At 37.5% G+C, this 21,084-nt stretch overlaps 1 protein-coding gene across 1 annotated transcript in view; it reads left to right on the top strand.

Annotated features, from left to right (window-relative positions):
- The first annotated feature begins 220 nt into the window (after positions 1-220).
- The window catches only part of LOC121384675, a 44,188-nt gene continuing 23,324 nt past the window's right edge, over positions 221-21,084 (top strand). Inside the window, exon 1 of the mRNA XM_041515160.1 lies at positions 221-274. The gene's annotated coding sequence lies outside the window, so the exon portion shown is untranslated. The remainder of the gene's footprint in view (positions 275-21,084) is intronic.

Below are 21,084 nucleotides of genomic sequence, written 5' to 3'. Positions count from 1 at the left end.
TATTCGTTTTCCTAAAATGTTGTTCTCGAGGATTCCTATTTTGTAATTTGTCTTAAAATATTTAAAATAATATAAAAATATTATAATTATATGTTTTGTTGTACAACATTGTGACGGAACATGCTCTTAATGTGGCGATATTAATTGTTTTAGAGGGCCGTGTGCAGTTTCATTGCACTTAGCCCAGGTGGGCAACTTGTTACGTAATACTTCTGCGCGACGGTCCTCGAGCTGTACTTTCTAATACACACCCAGCCAGCCCGTCCGGACTTTGGTAAATATATTATTTCTGCTCTGTTGTATAACCTTGATGTGATTGATGTGACTTTAAATATTTTAATACTGTATTATACCAATATTCTTTAGACAGTGTCTTCGGTCATCTGACGAAGTAAATCGTAGACTTTTTGTTCTATTTATATGAGTATTTGGTAATATAAAGCTTAGCCAGTCATCCTAGAAGACCTAGGTAAACTGTAGGTTATTGTCTTTATTGTGATAGGTACCAGTATTAATTCTGTGTTACAAGGTTACTGAACGAATAGTAGGGTTAATTAAAAATTAACCAGTTAGGAATAGTGTTGTAATTCCTTTATTAATTAAGTTCCCCTGGCAGCGTTTCTCAATTATCACACGTTACTGAACGAGTAGTAGGGTTAATTAAAAATTAACCAGTTAGGAATAGTGTTGTAATTCCTTTATTAATTAAGTTCCCCTGGAAGCGTTTCTCCATTATTACACGTGTGTGTGTTAGCGTTTCTCAATTATCACACGTGTGGGTGTTGTGTCACGGTGAAGTGATTAGCATATTGTGTAAATTAGACACCTAGAGATTAACTAATTAAGTGATCAGTTCTGGGTTGTCATTATTTGTTGTTATTAATTAACTACTGCGGCAGTACTTTGTCAGCGTAGGTTAATACAGATTCCAAAGAGTATTGTGTTTTTGTTGTGCTTTCTAGTGAACTAAACGTGCTATATTATATATACCTTATATAAGATCTTATCTCTGATCATACCTAGACGAGCCATACTAGGGTTTAACCGCCCGTTACAGAGAGATCTAATAGATATACAGTTAGGAGAGATATTTTGATAACCGTGTTTCATTCAGTTACGGGTATTATAGGATCCCCGTGACAAACATATACATGTTTTGATAAAAAACTAAAAAGTTTTGTTGGAAAGCTTTTGCTATAAGCTATACCACTATACGTTTCACTCACCGAAACCGGTTACGTAGTTAACAATATTTACTGCTGATGCACGCTACAAATTTTGGCGCACGTGCGGTGATCTTTGCTACACAGAGGCAAGTTTAGTGTCCATTTGAAGCGTAGACATACTAATGAAAATGTAGCTAATTGATTAACAAATGTCTGTTTATAAATATTGATATGCTTTAGAACCGAATGCTTATGCTCACCGAAACTGATTCATCCATGATATATCTTTGGGTTCATAACACGCCCTCGATCTGTCATCCCCATACCCCCCCCCCCCCCACACACACACACACACACACACACACAATATCTACTTGCATCCGCCATGCTTGCAAATACTACTTCACGTGCAGTCCAACTCGTTACCACACTTACAAATAATCCACTTGGTATTTAAATTATACTTTATTAATCAAAACAAATAATCAATGTCACATATTACTTTTGTTTTCAATTTGGTATAATGCAACCCCCCGCAGACTCGCTATCATTCACTAGGCGTGCCAGAAACACGACTCCAACGAATACATCCACTGAGCCAGAAATAGCACAACAAGCAACTCGCTTTGTTCTGGTTTTAGTACGACCCGTAGCCTACACTGGAAGCAAGGTAGTGTTTACGTTCTTTTATATAATATTATTAGCACGATTAAATGCCATGTTTATCCCAGTCTCTTTATGTGCGAGTAATTACTGAGTACGAGAATCGGGTGTTTGTATGCTCGTTCAAACCCGCAAAGGAAGACGGCAGTACACAGATTCCGGGTCGTTTCGCCGTAAATCAATTTCGAACCTGACGTCGTTTCGCCCTTAGTTCTGTTCACCCAGGGTTGGTTCGCCCTAAATCACATTCGTACCAAGGCGTTTCGACCCCCAAAATAAATAGATTTATTATAGTTTTGTAGTCTTTTTTTTTCTATTTACTCTTTATGCGTTACCAAATATTAGGTAATTTTCTGTCTTTGGATATTAATGCCTTATCAGCTGTTTACTTTCTGTCAACTGAAGCTGGGCGAAAACAATAAAGCCTTGTTATTAACCGCGTAGAGCGAAACGACTCTGTTAGAGATACGAATCGACCCTGGTCAAAACAAATAGTATCTGAACGGGTCAAAGGTCGAAGTGGCCACATACAATTATTTACGCTATAATGTGTTTCTATAGTGCGAGTAGGTAGAGCGGTGGATTCTCACACTGAGAGTATCTGGTTCGAATTTCCTCAGTGGAGGTTGATTTTTCTGTTACATTTGGAGCCGACGTAGCGACTGAGTGAGTTCTTAACATAAGAATACAATGATAACCCAGTTAGGACCCTAACAGTAACCGTTCATCTGCCCGTGGCCCACATCTCGGGGACGTAGTTTCACTTGAGGGGGCAGTATGTAATAGTGTTGGTATAAAGTGCTCCTACTGGCAGTAGCTATTGAGAATTTCCCTATTAGCTTAGTTGGTAGAGCGCTGGACTCTTCACACTTGGGGTCTCTGGTTCGAATCCCCTCGGTGAAGGTTGATTTGTCTGTTATTAATCAGTAGGTCTGTGGATTTTTAAAGCACATTTACCTGCATATCTTGAAAAAGGACAACTCCTGTTGTCTAACTCGTTGTTCTACCAGGATATTCGATTAAACTTAACACATCCACTAAAGTCTAAAGCTATCCGGAGTGCACACATTTTACACTAAAAGTACTACATTTCCATGGGCTAGATTTTCCTCAGACACCTTCAATCTATATTGGCAAATTGCATGCTCTCCCCTGTCAACTTCAGTGTAGTAATGGCCACTATAAAGCTGTCTGCCATAAAATAATCTCACACAAACAACAGACTGCACGTGTGGATACATTTTCGGAAACTGGAAGCTAACTGAACTGTGGCCAAGTGTACCCCATTTTTCATTCCACTGTTGACGCTTCTAGGCCTGTCACGGGCAAAATGTGACAGTGTTTATTGTCCTGGTATGTTTTATCTAGTAAATTCCTGTAAACTAATTTAAGCTGTAGTCAATATAGAGGCTACGTCACAGATCAGATTTATAGTTTCATATAGTTGAACTCAGGTATCCGGTATTAATAAAAGTGCTATAGCCACTAACACAGTATAGAAACATATAGCGCAAATAATTTGTGTCTATAGCCTAATATTGTGCTTGAAACTAGATCTAACAGCATTGCGTGAACTCCCATGTTCAGGTGACATTTTGTCTGTAAATAATAATTTAAATAAACAAATCATACTTGGCCTTTTATAACGCTATTTGGGAGCATACAAATTCTAAAAATATCGAGCGAGACTATTTATGCGGCCACCGTACCGCGGACCATACCAATACGCACGGGCCGGGTTATGCGACTGCTCAACTGCAATACAAGTAGGTGTTCGATTTATTTTTTAAAGAACTAAATCAATCTTCAATTTTACTATATGAAATAAAACATGTTTAATGCATTTAATGCCAGATCGGTCTGGTGAGATAAAAGTTTGTTCTTGTTTTTTGTTTAATGACACCACTAGATTGTGGTCAAACGTGTGGTAATTCTAACACGTAGTCATCAGAGGAAACCCGGTACATTTTTTTCTAATGCAGCAAGGGATCTTTTATATATGCACTTTCCCATAGACAGGAAAGTACATACCATCTTTTATATATGCACTTTTCTACAGACAAGAAAGCATATTCCATGGCCTATAACCAGTGTGAGTGTGTGTGTATGCTAGAGAGAGAGAGAGAGAGCGAGAGATAGAGAGAGACACAGACAGACAGACAGACAGACAGACAGAGAGAGAGACACCAGACAAATGGTCAAATGGTATTTGTTTTCGTTGTCTTGGGTATATAAACATCCGATTTGAAAGCTTATGATTTTGAGCTTGAACTTGTTATCTCAAGCCCATGTCAAGCCCGATATTAACTCGAAAAATGACTGCATGTTATGAATTTCAACCATTTAAAGCTGAGAGCTGATTCCTTCACCACTGTTGACTAAAGATATAAGAACATTAATTTATGAGATAGCAAATCGACGCTCGTGATACTAAGTTTAGTTTAACATTCAAGGTCAGGATAATTTCAAAACCTTGAGATAATTAGTCGATCCAAAAATGACACCATAATAAGTTGTAACATTTGAAATTGTACTTCGAAATAATCAGGGTACATTCAAACCTTTGATATACCATACGAAAATTTGGGGTACGTTTTCGGGGGGCTTAATGTTAATGGAAAGTTAACCTTATGTTGAGATTTCCACTAAATCCGTTGAGGGCTGGCAAAACTGGAGATTAAATTATTTGTCGATGCTATACGTTTGTAAATTCAGTTCATAGTCACCCCAAATTTCTGAGCTTGACATATAATAAAAATCGAGTTAATATGCTGACATTTCAAATAATAAAAGCACTTGACAAATTCCAGATTCGAGATAGAAGTGAACTGTATTTTAAAAGCAAGAAAAAATGTATGTGTCCTAAAATACCCGTATTTTTTTGTTTTAGATTGTATGAAAAGAAACTTGAGTACATTTTAAATTACTGGGTGAGCTAGTGACAGTTATTTTAACAAGATGGCCGTTGATTTATTTCATGCAACGGGATTAAATAATAGTGAACTTTATTCGCATTAGGCCTAATGGCCCTTGAGCACATTATATTCAAAAGGAAGAAACGCAAAACCACATTGTCGTAAAACATTTGGGAGAATTGATTTAATTATTGAATGGTGAGTCGATAAATCAATGTTGCAATTTCACAATTCATCGTCCATTGTGAGTAAGTGATGCACCAAAGGTCAATTCATCTGGAGTCAATACCGGGTGTGGCCTCGACTGCCTGGCACCGCTCTGCCCTAACCAGATCGGATGACGTTGGTGGCCCACTCGGCCTAAGGATGCTGCCAGCTCGGGCAGGGGCTGGGGCTGTGGTTGTCGCAAGAGTTCGTCCCCATAGATGCTCAGTTGGGTTCAAATGATATCTAGGAAGCATTAATGTTGTTGTTCTTGGATAGCCGTTGTCACGTGCTGTGTGAGGCCTGAAAATGTACATGTTACCTGCTGGCGTTGGCCATAATAGAACGATGTGTGGCCGGAGGATCTGGTCAATGTATGTAATTCAGGTTGCCCTGCACGTGGACCAGGTCAGTTTTCAGTGTGTAGATTATTTCACTACCCCGCCGAATCTGTCCTCCTGCACGCAGTTTTAAAAAACGACGCCTATCAAGATCATCTTCCATCATGACGTTATTCGGGAAAATGAACCAACCTGTCTCCATCGCAGTTGAGGCCATTGTCGATAAATCTTCCACTGCAGTCGGAGCGACGGTGTGTGGTGACGAAAGGACGTCTGGGACGAAAAAGGCGGTTCCGTACGGTCTGGTCGGATATCCTGCGCAAACCTGGTATTAATGCGGCTTCATTTGTGTGGCAGTAGTCAATCGTTTCCGAAGGTGGCGTACCCGGAGTGTAGCGGTCCTTCGGGGGTATGACGAAATAAGGTCACGTGTTGATCCATGTTTGGTAAAACAGTCTGGAGATGGTTTACACATGGGAATGCCTGGCAACGGCCGTTCTGGATTCTGAGTCGGCCGATGGCATTGTTTCTAATTCACTGAGACGTATGCCCTGTGTCAACAGATACAGAGGCCAGGCAAGTCGAACAAGCACTTTTATACTGTCGGTGTTCATGTTGCAACAGACAAAAGTACATGGTATAATTTTTCGAATATTCACAAAACGTACAGTATATATCGACAGTAAAAACATGCATACATTCACAAAGCATGAATATAAAATCGGGGAGTTATCGCTTTGCGTTGAATACCAGATATATATAGTTTGCGAAATCCATTGACACTGATACATTAGCGACATGGCGCCCTGTTTTATGGTTTAAGTTTACTTCAGTAGCAAAAAGGTTTAGTCTGTTATTAATAATGGCAGTAAACAGTTTACCAACACAACTGATTAGAGTTATAGCTCTATATTGTCGGGATCCTGTGGGTTACCTTTATTTTTTATATATTGGTTTAATGTCCAGCTGTCTGGTATGAAAAGAAGTGTTTTATTTAACGACGCACTCAACACATTTTATTATTTACGGTTATATGGCGTCATACATATGGTTAAGGACCACATATTTTGAGAGGAAACCCGCTGTCGCCATTACATGGGCTACTCTTCCGATTAGCAGCAAGGGATCTTTTATTTGCGCTTCCCACAGGCAGGATAGCACAAACCATGGCCTTTGTTGAACCAGTTATGGATCACTGGTCGGTGCAAGTGGTTTACACCTACCCATTGAGCTTTGCGGAGCACTCACTCAGGGTTTGGAGTCGGTATCTGGATTAAAAATCCTATGCCTCGACTGGGATCCGAACCCAGTACCTACCAGCCTGTAGACCGATGGCCTGCAACGACGCCACCGAGGCCGGTAGCTGTCTGGTATGATACCCGTGTCTAATATAATATTAAACAACTTAAGATAGACTGGGATTAACAGAGGAGAAGGTTTTTTTTTAGATATTCGTGAAGTATTCCATCAGCACCTGGAGCTTTGTTATTTTTTAACTTTAAGATTTTTTCAAATCTTTCATTTTCAGTTATAACACCATTAAGAATGTTGTCAAACAAGGCATTTTCATACAATTCTTTTATGTTTATATCGTCCGTTATATCATCTATATCAACATGCGTATCTGTATTTAACGTTTTAAAATATTCATATAATGTATTTATTGGAATATCATGGTTTTTACGCTTATTATTTGAAAATGTATTCAAAGTATTCCATAAGGCTTTTGGGTTAGATTTTGATAATAAATCAAGTTCTTTGGCACATTTTTCTTGATGTTTTTTATAATTTAAATTTAGCCCTTTCTTGTATTCTTTGAATCTTTTTTTCAATAACATTTTGACATCATTAGACTTATTTGCTGAGTACCTGTCTTTTACTTCATGAAATGCATTTCTCTTTATTTTACACTCCTTGTTAAACCATGGCTTCGAATTACCAGAATTATATCTATTTTTTGATAAACCAAACACACTGGTTGCTGAATTGATAAATAAACTACCTAGATCGGTTACAATATGATTTACCTGTTCAGTTGTAACACTATCACTATCAATAAGGCTGTCCAAAGCTCCATTAATTTTTACTAACAAATCATCGTCAGTAAGTGCCTGTTTAAATTCGTCTGCTTTATTTTCATCCCATCGTATATGGTTAAGGTGCATGTCAGGGTTATCTGCATGAAGTTGGGCACAGTCATTGGAACTTATTACAAAGTGTAACTGCCTGTGTATATCGGTGAACATCGGGTTAAAATCAATGATTTCAAATTCAGTAAGTAATTTAAAGGCATCTGGTGCAAGTATTAAATAATCAACTAGACTAGACTCTTTACACGTCATACGTCCACAATGTTGATCTTTAAATAACCGACCATTGGCAATAAACAAGGCACAACGTTTACACATTTCTATCAATTTTATACCATAGTTATTGTGTCTTGTACTATCCTCACTGGTTCTTTCTAAAGGAATATTTAAATCAACAAGTTTTTTAAATGAAAACATATTTTCCAAAAGTAACTCATCACTAACTACTTCTAACATTTCTATTAAGTGTTCATCAGTCATAACTAAGTCAAGCATTGTAGACGTTCTGGAATTAAAATCACCAAGGAGAAAAATATTGTTAGTATCACTAAAAAAACATAATCATTTCGTCTTCTAATTCATAAAAAGTATTATCAGAAGAATACCTTGTATTTTCTGGTGGAATATAAACACATCCAAATATTATTTTATCATTCATAACTGGCAAAATATTTACAATCTCAAACCATAGAACAAATTAATACTTTTTGCCTAAACCTTTTTATAAATAACAATGATTCCACCAGATTTCTTGTCACAAACTTTTCTGTTCTTCACATGATATTCATTACCGTTAAGTAATTGCAATTAATCATATTTGTCCAACTTTGTCTCCGCAAAAACTAAAATATCATACTTTTGTATTAAAACATGAAAATCAGGATTTAATCATTTAGATTTTATACCACAAAGGTTGAGAAAAGTGATATTCAAAGTTTTATTGGTGGTGCACCCTCCACCCTCAATGCGGTTATCCTTACGTGAATCTCTATGGCTTACATTTCGTGAGAACATATCACCAGCTACGTCATTGATTACATGAGTAAACTCTAGTACAATATCATTAATAAACTGAGTATTAACATTTGAACAGTTAAGGATCTTTGTTTCAACTGCGTCCAATTTACCTACAGTTTCATCACAAGTTAATTGTTTAACAAAGCCAGTCTCCTTATCAGGTTGCCAAACAAGTTTAAATTGGGATACTTTATGGCGTTCAACTGTAAGCCGTTCAAAATGAAGATATAAAGTTAAAGATAACATGCTATGATCTGAATAAACACTAGGCTCATGAACATTAAAAATGTGAAATATATTAAACATAGGCTTGGATGCTATAACATAGTCTACCACACTCCGCCCTTGATAATTATCTGCCATTAACAATATACGCAAATCAGTTTCACGACATAATTCTAACAGGTTTAAACCTGTTGCAATTACAAACACTTGTCTTTGGAAACACGTGGCATTTCTTCAAAGTCTGGAAAATAGTCTGTGGGTAGAGGCATATATTCCATACCGTAATCATCTAACGCATAATCACTGTTATCACATGTTCTGCTATTAAAATCACCCATGAGCAAAAACTGACACTTACTTACTTTTGTTATCTATGTCTGACATTGTCATAACAATTCTATCGAAAATCTCAGTGTCATTGAATGCTTGTCTACTCGAATTAACAGGTAAGACATAACATAAACAAATATAAATGTCATTTTCAAGCCTGAAAAAAATCTGACTTTAACTTAAGCCATATGATATCATCATTTTGTTTTTGATACAACTCAACACCTCCGCTAATATAGTTTCTAAAATAAACGATTAAACCACCCAAGTCTCGTTTAGCCGTTTTCTTGTTTTTTCGGTTCTGTGGAGTGCAAAATGCTCAAAACCGTTAGCATCAATATCGGATAATTCGGAAGTCCACGTTTCACAGAAAAATATAATATCATTATCAATAAAAACATCTATAAAATAAGGTTACTGAAGCTTGTTTGTCCGTTTAGTCACAAGTCCCTGCACATTCCAACAGGCTATATTAAGTTCCCGTGTATATCCTATGCTATAACAGGATTTTCGGATGGACCTGTTTTCGTGGATTTTCGATGAACTTCGTCTGCTACAGTCGCGATGTTCTTCTCGGAGGTTGGTGTTGACGCGGCGTGTGGTCGTTTCGATGCGGGTCTTGAGTAGCGTTCATTAGCTTGGCTGTGTCGTGGGTTTCTTGGCGTAGTCGGCGTGTACCACTACAAAATAGAATATGTCATTTGTGTAATAATTACGATATCGGAGATGAGTTTCATTATATATTTACGTGTTTGTTTTTTAAGAATAAAAGAAAGCGTTACTTACCATCTTTCTGTCAGTCTAAACCAAATATATATATAAATTTTATAAATTATTCAACGCTAAGAAAGCTGGTGTCCTTAGAAAACGTTCTATATTTTGTAATCTAATTATGAATACTTTCAAATCCTCTGGCTGATATTCTGTGTATTTTTTGTATTTATTAATATGTATTTATTGTATTTATGTACATTTATGTACACCCACCATCTTGTTATAATTATATTGACTGCTGTATGTATATATATCCTCATATGCCGTAGACTACGGCCTGAGTGTAAATAAAGTTCAGTTCAGTTCAGTCCCGATGAGTGGGATATACCGCTCTTTTCATCGTATGGCTTCCCATCTATAAATAGCTTGTCTCTTACCAGCTTTTTTTTATGCCCTGACTGTCGATACCGGTTGGCTACCGGGTACAACGATTTACGACGTTCCTCAATCACTGGCGGGAATTGTTCATTGATATCGTATGGCTTGTGTCTGAGCTTGTACCCACTGTCTTTAACTGCAGTCAGCTCCTTGTAGTAGATAAAACGTGCCACTATAGGTCGCGGCTTTCCATCACGTCTTTTCCCAAATCGGTGAACATTCCCAAATTCAACATCCCATTCAATGTCAAGTTCTTGTTCTAAAAATTCCCTCAATACATTTTTCATTGAGTGACATTGTAAATCCGTTACAACAGCTTTCATTTCTTCATATTGTTTTCCGAATGACTCAATTTCATTTCTGCTTGTTACATTGTCATTAACTGTTGTGACGATTGAAGTTTTTATGTGTGCGATATCTGCCGTATTTTTATTACATGATTCCTTAACTCCGTCGTAGAGATTACTAATGCCTTGTACACTACATTCTAGCTCCTTATTGCTCGCATGAATAAGTTTCACGTTTGCTTCCAGTGTGTTCACTTTCGTTGTTTGTGTTGACAGACATGCCTGAATGTCTTCTATTTTCTTCATATACACTTCAATATGAATTACAAATTTTCTCCTGTCGTCTGGAGTGTCAAAATGTATCGATTTTACTCACCGTGTGTGTAGTGGAACAAAGCGACAACGTAAAAGTTGATGTGCACGTGCAATCATGACTCAACATGTTCCGCGGCATGAGTTCGACCCGTACCACCTTTCAATGGTTAGTTAGTTTTAAGGTTAGGCTTAGGGTTAGTCTTAAAGACTTTGATATAGAGAGGTACGGGTCGAACTCTTTCCGAAATCCGGAAGATATTTTCGTTGTTTCTCTTATACTCTGTCAAAAAAAAGAAACGCATAAGTGATAGGGAAAGAAGAAAAGTGTGATTTGACAAAATATCGGGTTTTTTGTACAATGTTGCTGAAAGATCATGTTTGTTAATGTTCCTGGAATGGGACAGCATGCCCAAATGCACCCTAAAACAAATTTAACGCACGTTATGGCACGTTGTGCGACAATTGCAGGAAATCGGCGTGAAATGGTCAGATTTTGGCAAATGCACGTGAAACTCGGGGAAACGATTGGGGTAGTGCTGGGTATTTAAAGATTCAATGCTCGCAATGATGCCTCGTTTTCATTTCGACGTAGACGAGTGACAAGATGCCAAGACTAAGCCTGCCGAATCAAAACATTGCAATAGGCCGCATCCAGTTAGATGAATCGCAGTCAGCAGTCTCACGCCACACGAACGTCCACCAGAGCACCATTTCACGTCTTTGGGACAGGTACCAGCAGTTTCAATCAGCTGAAGACCGGCCCAGAAGTGGAAGACCTTGCATAACAACTACAGCACACAAGATCGCTGCATCCGGGTTCTGCACTTGCGTCACCGAACTGTAAGACGCAGGATTGCTGGCCAAAGTCTTCTTAGTATCGAAATGAGAGATAGCATACGACCTCGTCGGACCGACATAGAACGGTGTAATTGCTCTGCGTACTAGCTCGCGGCTTTATCTTGGTTTACCTTCCGCCTGTTAAGTGTTTCGGAAAGTGAGAGATAACATACGACCTCGTCGGACCGGCATAGAACTGTGTAATGACTCTGGCATACTAGCTCGCGGCTTTATCTTGGTCTACCTTCCGCTTGTTGAGTGTTCGGAGAGATCGAGTCCTTTCGATTACTTCGATTTCACCCCAACACTTAAGAAACATCGTGCAACTTTGCTCAATTGGCCCATCCCATCTGACTTGGCACACAGAGGGTACATAAAAAGCCATATACCCAGAGAGATGCTTCTACAACGAATTTATCTTGCCGACATGTTAAACCATATAGCCAAATAATCAAAATAACGCCAGACAATAATTGTTAACAATTTATTGATGATGATGATGGTAACTAGTTTAACGTGCCCATATACCACTAGGGCAGAATGGGCAGAATTTTGAAAATAGCAATTAGTAAAAAAGTTAATAGAATAAAAAAAAAAAAAAAAGGTTACAAGCCAAAAAAAAAAAGAATTAACTGCTTGGCCGAATATTTATATAATTTGGAGCATTTTAGAAGGACAGTCCAAAATTAAATAATAGAAAGAAGAGAGGATCGGACTATTTAATAATATTAAAAAAAGAAGAAGTAATTTCGACATAAAATTTTGAACGCAATCTAAAAGTTTAAAGTCCGATCGATATGTCCACGCGAGTGGCCTCGTTAAGGCCGTTTGGGTGCACAGCTTAAAGGGACGAGATGGGTTGCATCCCGTCAAGAAAACCCCTATTGTCCGAACCAAATTGTTAACAACTACAAAAAATTACTCTCCTACTTTTAATTGCCGTTAGATTTCCTCCAAAGTTTGTCCAGACACAAATCGCAAAAAAACCCACTACAAATATACAGATTCCACACACGAGACTGCAACGATGTCGCCGATATTGTCTTTGCTGAGATTGCATAGGGAAAAATACATGCAGTTTTCTGCCGTCAGCCATGTTGCATATTTATGGAATACTTTTCAAGAGGGATGAAAGCCTCCAAAGTATGCGACGCACTTACTATGAAATCGATGATCTCCAGTGGTATCATTAAAATAATAATAATAATAATAATAATAATAATAATAATAATAATAATAATAAAAGAATAATATGACGTCATCACGATTACTTTTATATCATAACATGTTATGACGTTGTTAGATTAAGTCCTATCCTTTCACCCCTCTTGAAGAATATTCCATAAAAAGTCAAAATGGCAGCTGATACAAAATTACATGCTTTTTTCCCTATGCGCTCTCAGCGAAGTCGATATAGGTGATATGGTTATCATCTGGTATGTGGAATCTGTGTCATTGTAATGGTTTTTTCAAGATTTGTATCTGGACAAACTTTGGAGGAAATCTAACGGCAATTAAAGGTAGGAGAGTAATTTTTCGTAGTTAACAATTTGGTTCGGACAATAGATTGACAGTCGATAGACGTTGAAGGTGTAGTGCTGTGCTGAAATACAGATCTTGAGAAGCCGGATCCGTCTGAACGAGAGAGAGTGTCAGACTAGGGTATAGTCCAGTCGTCATGGTTTGGTATAGTGGTGCGGACGGGCCCGACTCCGGAGGATACGAGATGGTATCACTATAAAGGCCACCGCAGACCTTTGCAACAAGGTGCAATTTGTGTTGCATGCAACAAAAATCGTACGTCGTTGCATCGTGTGCGCTAGCCTGAGATGCAATTTTTGTTGCATGCAACTGAAATTGCTCCGATTAAACATGTTTGATTTTATTGCATGTAATTGCATCAAATTGCACGCTGTCGCAAACGTGTGCGCCTTCCATGCAACAAAACGTTGACGTAATAATTTAAACTGCCAATGAACAGATAGATAGTGATCACATGACTCAAAATGGCAGCCTCCAGTAGCATGTGGTCTACAGAAAAAGACGACGAATTAGTGGTGATGTGGCAGACAATGTCATATCTTTTTGACACAACATCCCCAGAATATAGCAATAGGGCTAAAAGGGAGATGTGTCTTGCAGAGATGGAATCTGCGCTTGGAATATCAGGTATGTTTATACAGGTTTTCTACACAAATTGTGTGGTTATATCCTAAAGGACCAAAAAGCGTGTGGGACGAATTCAGTGCAACTTTACGTAAATTCAGTCTTCTACGTCATAACAAATATTTTGTAGAACATATCTCGATGACCATCATCGAAACAAATAGGGGGAAAATCGCCATTTTGACTGTCACGTGATCACTGTCAGACTAAAATTGCTGGTTGTCGCATGTGTGTGCGGATCAGTGCAACGAGAAAAAAAGTTGCTTTGCAATCATGCAATTTCAGTTGCATGGAACAAAGTTGCAAATGTCTGCGGTGGCCTTAAAGCAATTTATTAACGGAGCCGTACCACGCGGACGTGAACGAAACCACTTGCCAGTGACGAAAAATAGTTCCATCGATAAACGAGTTTTTAACTTCAAATGTTTGTAATACGAAATTGTCTGAAACAGATATTAATAAAAAAATATTAAAAAACCACTTTTTTTATCAGAAATGTATGTAGTAAAAAAAATAAAAATATTAAAAACAAAAAAACAACTGTTGCTAATCGCGCATTAATACAATAACACCACGACCGTAATTAGGTGGCCGAGTTCAACATTGCAGTTTTTAAAAGTATTGAAATAGTGTATTTTATAGTAAAACTAAAATTAATTATGTATACTTGATTGATTATCAATGTTATTTATAATCTAATTATTGCTTTAGCATTAACTGGGGCGGCTGGAAACTGTTAGAAATTACAGGCGGGGTATAAGAGAATTTGGCTCCGCTCACAGGGGAATAAGGGATTTGTCCAACGGCAAACAACCAATGAGATTAAAGAATGTTACATGAAGGCGAGATAATGCTTGTTCTTCTACAAAACGTATCCCACAGATTCGTCGGAACTGTATCGAGTAGAAAATAAACTGAGTGAAGCATAGATATCAAAATTAAACTTTCCACATGCAACATTGATAGAAAATCATGGAACTATTGATGTATTTCAGGAAGTTGACGAGTACGACTTAGAAACAAGTCTACTTGACAAAAACACGCGATGCAATGATATTAGTCATTATAGACTATGCTAACTTTGATACACTAAAAACAATGACACAATGCACTGTTGTAATGGACTATTTCATGAGGCCTAGGCTTCATGCAAATGAGCAAGCTGACAAGGTATACTACCTTAACCCAAATGATTACCTGGCTGCTGACTGGAGTTTTCTTCAACTGGCACTTGTTCACTCCGGTGAAAAGCCATATCTTCCAAAGAAATGGCCTGGAAATATGTTTCAGATCTCTCCGGAAGCGGAAAGTGTAAGAGAAAATGGAACAACAGCGCAAGTGGTTCAGCGTCATTGTCAAGTTCGAAAATCCTGGCGGACTTCATAAAGACCACGAACTCTCGAAAGTCTTCTCTCCCGACTACCTCCAACCAATGAAAAGTCGTGCAGACGGTTCCGTTATGATGAAAAAAGACGTTACTGTATTCCTGGAGTGTATGAGAAACCATGATGAATTCTACGATAATCCTACTGAAAAGTGATCAACCCAATTGGACTTTCTCCAATCTCTTTCTAAGGAACTGCGTGACGTCGTGAACAAGCTGAAAGTCTTCTTCGGAGCGTCTGCGGATTCCGGAGCTGCTGTGGTTATCCACCATGCAGGATTCATTGGAGACGATCGGTGTATGCAAGATGCAACAAGCCATCTTCATATTGTTTGTGATGCTCTACATAATTCTCAAGTTCCTCGCGACAGATTTGTGAGGGCGATTCGGTGCCACAGGTTCGAGTCCCAGCAACGGCATGGGACAATTTGTGAGGCCAGAAAGGATTTAATTATCCCCTGCGCTTGTGTGTTAATATCTATGTATGTAACAGTCAACCTCGACATACATACAATATATAGATATTCATACATAAATACATATAAGCTAGTGCTAGGTCTGCCCACTGTTTCATGAACGTAAGCGGGATCGACCGCGTAGATTGTAGGCCCCATGCATGTGATTGAGTTAAAAAAGCATCCTTTTTATGGATGCCTCAATAGCGCAGAGCGCATCGTGGTTAGTCTGTAGTTTACGGGGAATCGGTGCCACAGGTTCGAGTCCCAGCAACGGCATGGGACAATTTGTGAGGCCAGAAAGGATTTAATTATCCCCTACGCCAGTGCGTTAATATCTATGTATGTAATAGTAAACCTCGACATACAGACAACATATAGATATTCATACACACACACACATACACACAATATATAATATATATATATATATATACATGTATATATATATATATACATATATATATATATATATATATATATATATATATATATACATGTATATATATATATACATGTATATATATATATATATATATATATATATATATATATATATATATATATATATATATATATATATATATGTATATAAATGCAGTGTTAAAAAGAATAAATGTTTAACGACATCCCAGTAGTGTTAAAAAGTGGTGTAACCGAAGTAACTGTGGTACATGTCAACATATTTTAGAAGGCACACATATAGAATTCAATCACAAAGGTCTATTTTGTGTACACATGGATATGGATTGTTCGGTTAACAACGTTATTTATATAATTGCATGCCAAGGTTGCAAAGAACAATACATTGGCCATACCACTCATCTGAGAGCCAGAGTACGCGTACACAAACGGAAAATAAAACAACCAGAAACAAGATGCTTACCATGTCATGTCATGTCATAGGGTTTTACGTGCACATTCAGAGCAAGCTGTTGCTTACCCTAGAGTTCACATTTAAATACATGTGCGGCACAAAAATATATTAAATTCACCTTTTTCCCATTTTATCATATGAAAAGAAAGACAAAAGAAATGTATTTTATTAGAACGTTTTGTCCACTTCTTAATGCTCTTCGTTAGATAAAAGCAACCGATTCGTCACGAGTATTTTTTAATATGGAAAATATCAACCGAGTCTATGTTAATAGGTATTTGTCGAGGCTCTCCCGAGACAAATACCGATTAACTAGACGAGGTTGATATTTTACATATTAAAAGATACGAGTAGCGAATTCTATTTAACCTATAACACTTCTAAAATAACATTTTAATTTTTTTTTTTTTTGTAAATCACAGTACTAAAGTCGCCGCCATTGATAATATGACGTCATCACGATTAGCACAGATTAGTTTGACGTCACGCATTTAAAACAAATCTTTGAAAACGTTACGCTCAGGTACACGGGTCTGGTTGGCTTGTAAGCAAATGACTCATCCATAGCAACACGTTACCTTGAGAGCGTGCAAATTTGCATACCATTATTAACCGGGTTAATAAAGTAAATTATCACATGGGTTTATGACATGGATATCATGGGTAAGTTATAGGATAAATAAATAAATAAATAAATATATATATATATATATATATAGGATACTCCCAGAGTGTCTTGTGATATCATAATTTATTAGCACGAGTTGATAAAAGTATGAAATCCGAGACTTGCCGAAGTTTGATAAATTATGATATCACAAGACACGAGGGGAGTATTCTTGTTATCATCCATTATCATTCTTTTCATTTGCGCAATTGTAAACAATGTCAATAATGTGGATTGAATATCATTATATTTGGCAGCGGCTGACTCGTTAACTAGCAGAACGACAGTGGCGCGACGTCACTAATGATATGTTTAGCGCTGAAACATACACAGTGACGTAACAAAATATTTTCTTGTGATTAAAATTTGACCAATCTAGATTATAAGAAGCGATATCTCCTAGGGGAATATCGCAGGAGATATCGCAAATTATAGTGCCAGCGATATCTCCTACAAAAGCGATATCTCCCAATAAAGGTCGCCACGGGCGAATATTTAACCCTGCGGTTGAGAGCATTGGTTTTAAGACGACTGGGGACTAAGTACAAAGTAAACCAACGTGCATACAATGCTATGCACAGGGCTGAAAATTACCTTTATTGGGTAAGGGCTACTAAGAAATTTACAAAGATAGTCCGTTGGGCGACCATCGATTTTAGGTTCTGGCGCGTTTGGTACCAGTTAAAAAAGAAACGCACTTAAACTGAATCAAATGTGACAAAACACACCACGTCTGTACTTGCGCGAACTACAGATCTGGCAGCAGAAGATATACCCCGTAAAACATACTTTATTTTGATAGCGCCAAACTCAGCTTCTGTGGCTTTGAGCTGAAAATATAAATTTTGCGTCTATTGTTCGTTTGAGTCAAAAGAGAATCGATGAATTGGCATGTAACTTCGTAATGTATCAAAATCAAATTCATGTAAAAACATATTAATGTATTAAGTTTTAAACCCATACCATCTCAAAACATTTTCGGGGAAAGGTTCCTTGTAAATTACAACCAAAATTCTTCACAAATTACCATCACACTGCATAGGTTAAATCTTCTTTTATGATACACATTTTAAGGCAATTGATGGAACATCAAGTTAATCGGAACGACAAAACCGTAATACATGATCAGGGTCGTATGCAGAGTCGAATAGGCATTTGACAAAATAGTGGATGATCCCATGGATCTCTATCTAGTGCCTCGTCTTTAGGGGGACAGCCACTCTGATTGAAATCCTTTACTGGAAATTACATCCCTCTTACATTGGCACAAATTTATTTCATCCCTCTCGCATCGCCACAAAGAGGACTGCCATTCCCAGACTAGGTTACTAAAGCACGCGCAGGTCTGTATTTAATCTCTTTGTACTGCAATATATTTTACTCAGAGACAATACAAGTCAACCTGCATACTTTGGCTGTTCTAGCATTTTGTCTTCACCCCTGTATTAAAAATGAGATTTAATCTACATAATTTAACGGTAATTTATAAAGAAATAATATTATATTCATTTATTCTGGATTTCTTTTTTTATAAAATGTTACTTGAGTGGTATGGGTTTTATCCTTAATAATATGTTTTTTATATGAATTTTAACTTTATTCATTATGATGTTATATGCAAATTCATCGGTCTCATTTTGCCCAAATGGACTGTACGGTGAGCACATGGTTATTATTCAGCAAAAAACATTCAAGTTTGGATGTTGACTGTGGAGTTGAATTTCAATGTGATAATTGGAAGGCTAGTTGAATTTCAATGTGATAATTGGAGGGCTAGTTGAATTTCAATGTGATAATTGGAGAGCTAGTTGAATTTCACTGTGATAACAGGAGGGCTGGTTGAATTTCAATGTGATAACTGGAGGGCTAGTTAAATTTCAATGTGAGGGCTAGTTGAATTGGAGAAGGCTCAGTAAGAGTTTTCTCCAGCTGGCCCTGCTGGCGACCTTGGTTGTCATGTTAATGTTCAACCCTGCATTTAAAGGGATAATATTATATTGATATTGTCCATGTAAACTGAGGACGTGAGCAGAAATTAACCTGCTATGGTTCTGAAAACTGAGGCTTTCAAGCATATTACTCTGATACGGTGCATACAAATTGGGTTAGGTAAATCCCTCATTTGTACCGTATCACAGCAATATGAGTGACAGTTCTCAGTTGTATGTACCGTATCACAGCAGTGTGTATGAAGGTTCTGAGTTGTATGTATCGTATCACAGCAGTGTGTCCGAAGGTTCTGAGTTGTATGTACCGTATCACAGCAATGTGTGTGAAGGTTCTGAGTTGTATGTACCATATCACAGCAATATGTGTGAAGGTTCTGAGTTGTATGTACCGTATCACAGCAGTGTGTGTGAAGGTTCTGAGATGTATGTACCATATCACAGCACTATGTGTTATGGTTCTGAGTTGTATGTACCATATCACAGCAATATGTGTTATGGTTCTGAGTTGTATGTACCTTATCACAGCAATGTGTGTGAAGGTTCTGAGTTGTATGTACCTTATCACAGCAGTGTGTGTGAAGGTTCTGAGTTGTATGTACCGTATCACAGCAATATGTGTGAATGTTTTGAGTTGTATGTACCGTATTACAGCAATATGTGTGAATGTTTTGAGTTGTATGTACCATATCACAGCAATGTGTATGAATGTTCAGAGTTGTATGTACCGTATCATAGCAATGTGTTTGAAGGTTCGTAGTTGTATGTACCGTATCATAGCAATGTGTTTGAAGGTTCGTAGTTGTATGTACCGTATCACAGCAATGTGTTTGAAGGTTCGTAGTTGTATGTACCGTATCACAGCAATGTGTTTGAAGGTTCGTAGTTGTATGTACCGTATCACAGCAATGTGTTTGAAGGTTCGTAGTTGTATGTACCGTATCACAGCAATGTGGTTGAAGGTTCGAAGTTGTATGTACCATATCACAGCAATGTGTTTGAAGGTTCGTAGTTGTATGTACCGTATCACAGCAATGTGTGTGAGAGTTCTGAATCACAGCAATATGTGATAAGATAAAGCAAATAATTTCCGGCTGGGTCAAACTTCGAGGTGCACCGAACGTTTGATAGAGACGTTAACACCATAAGTTCTGTGATTGGTTATAAATGTGAGTGTGTTGGTTGTAAAAAAACACAAATGTTTCATCTGGACTAAAAATGTATTCAATTTTATTTCATCTAGTACCACTGTATCAAGTAGCCTTGTGCTTGAAATATGTATGGGGTACCTGTAAAACAAGTACCAAGTTTGTGCGAAAATAGGGGCGTTGTAAAAACATCTGGTTATATCAAAAATGATCCATGAAAGGTACCATTTTCTTCAATTAATACTTTGAGGTAGGCGTTGTAGTACTGATATGTATGGGTCATAGTTTGATTGATAAATTGCATATAGTGTTTTTAAATACAAACGTTAACATGATCGCCCATGGGATTTTATTTGGTATAGTACAACCTCATGCCCTAAGTATCTCGCCGCCTCCCATCGCACTTCACAAGTCCGATCCAAGACTGAATATGTAATTAATAATATGTATGACCTATGTGTATATGTAACTCTTTCGGGATACCTAACAGCTTTATATTTCTTGTGCGCAAATTATACACAGAAATTGTTCCATGATGAAACAAAAAACATACAATATACATAGATCAGTGTCCATTGTATAGATTGATGATTAGAAAAATGTTGAACCAGCATATCTTGCAAACAACTCTCTCTCTCTCTCTCTCTCTCTCTCTCTCTCTCTCTCTCTCTCTCTCTCTCTCTCTCTCTCTCTCTCTCTCTCTCTCTCTCCAATGACTCCCCTGTGGTTCATTCAAGGTGAGTCATTTTAAACTCCTTGGCATATGAATTTTATACATGGTATCAATATGGTAATATCTTAAATGGCTCCCCATAATCTAAGTTAGGGGAGCAGTTAATGTAGTTCACGGCTCCGTCTGTAGAAGCTTATGTTACAGATTATTTCACCTACCAAGAGAC

The sequence above is a fragment of the Gigantopelta aegis genome, chromosome 10 (assembly GCF_016097555.1).
Source record: "Gigantopelta aegis isolate Gae_Host chromosome 10, Gae_host_genome, whole genome shotgun sequence".
Taxonomy (NCBI): domain Eukaryota; kingdom Metazoa; phylum Mollusca; class Gastropoda; order Neomphalida; family Peltospiridae; genus Gigantopelta; species Gigantopelta aegis.
Note: the sequence above shows the minus strand (reverse complement) of the source record. Positions and strands in the feature narration are given on the sequence as shown.